Here is a 1,699-nt window from a genome sequence, read left to right as displayed (position 1 = left end):
CTCGCGGTTGCAGGAGACCCCCAGGGCCCCTTTCTATAACCAATGAATCTTAAGACCCTCCCACCCATCACCCGGGAATGGAACCTAGAAGCCATTTAACTCGCACACACGCATGAGGTTTAAAATTAAATGGTATGGGGCCGGGCGCAGTGGCTCACGCCTGTAACCCCAGCACTTTGTGAGGCCGAGGTGGGTGGATCATGAGGTCGGAAGATCGAGACCATCCTGGCTAACAAGGTGAAACCCAGTCTCTACTAAAAATGCAAAAAATGAGCTGGGCGTGGTGGCACGCGCCTGTAATCCCAGCTACTCAGGAGGCTGAGGGAGGAGAATCGCTTGAACCCGGGAGGCGGAGCTTGCAGTGAGCCGAGATTGAGCCACGGCACTCCAGCCTGGGCAACAAAGCGAGGCTCCATCTAAAAAAAAAAAAAAAAAAAAAAATTAGATAGTAAGCCTAATTGTGAAATGAAGGTGACATAAAATAAGTTAAAGTAATAGGTGGTCCAATAGGTAAATGTTTGTGAAGTTTTCAGAATACTGTTGGCCTAGAGGTAGAATCGTCAAGAGCTGGAAATGCAAGCAGTATCCGTGGGTGATGGGATTTTCTGAAAAGATGAGCAGATTTTGGTAAAGCTTCAATGAAACCAAACACAAGCATCCCTTCTATTGACATGCTGGTGGCATTCCCGGACATTTAGTTTGTATTTAAGGGCACAGAAATACTTTCTACTCCTATGTTTAAAGTTTCTTATACGCTTGGATAATTATAAAAAGACTTTTCATCTGCATGAGGGTCTGGCAGGTCATTTGAAAGTCATATCACTTGCCAGGCTCAAGCCTGTAATCCTAGCACTTTGGGAGGCCGAGGCAGGTGGATCACCTGAGGTCGGGAGTTTGAGACTAGCCTGACCAACATGAAGAAACCCCTGTAATCCTAGCTGCTCAGGAGGCTGAGGCAGGAGAATCGCTTGAACCCTGGAGGCAGAGGTTGCGGTGAACTGAGATAGTGCCATTGCACTCCAGCCTGGGCAACAAGAGTGAAACTCCGCCTCAAAAAAAAAAAAAAAGGTCATATCACTTTATGGGACTATGTTATATGGGACTGTCCACACACATTGCAAGATATATAGCATCCCTTCTTCCATAAGTGCCAGGAACCAACTTTGCCATCACTGTGACAACCAAAAACAGAAATTGCCAAAAGGCAAACAGATATCCCCCTTCAAAAGCACTAATTTAAGTAAATGACTGAAGAAATATGTGTATTTATATATTAATTCATTCAAATAAATGGTTAATCTGAGTCTACTGTATGTCAATGTCAATACAGGGGCTGGAGATACCATGGTGGACCAGAAGTCACTCCGTCTCTCATGGAGTTTATATTCTACTAAGTATATTAAATCAAGAAACATTGGCTGGCACGGTGGCTCACGCCTGTTATCCCAGCACTTTGGGAGGCTGCGGTGGGAGGATCACCTGAGGTCAGGAGTTCGAGACCAGCCTGGCCAACATGGTGAAACCCCATCTCTATTAAAAATACAAAATCAGGCCGGGCGCGGTGGCTCACGCCTGTAATCCCAGCACTTTGGGAGGCCGAGATGGGCGGATCACAACAAGGTCAGGAGTTCGAGACCAGCCTGGCCAACATGGTGAAACCCCATCCCTACTAAAAATACAAAAAAAAAAAAAAAAAAAA

The sequence above is a fragment of the Mandrillus leucophaeus genome, unplaced genomic scaffold (assembly GCF_000951045.1).
Source record: "Mandrillus leucophaeus isolate KB7577 unplaced genomic scaffold, Mleu.le_1.0 Scaffold182, whole genome shotgun sequence".
Taxonomy (NCBI): domain Eukaryota; kingdom Metazoa; phylum Chordata; class Mammalia; order Primates; family Cercopithecidae; genus Mandrillus; species Mandrillus leucophaeus.
This window is presented reverse-complemented; position numbering follows the sequence as displayed.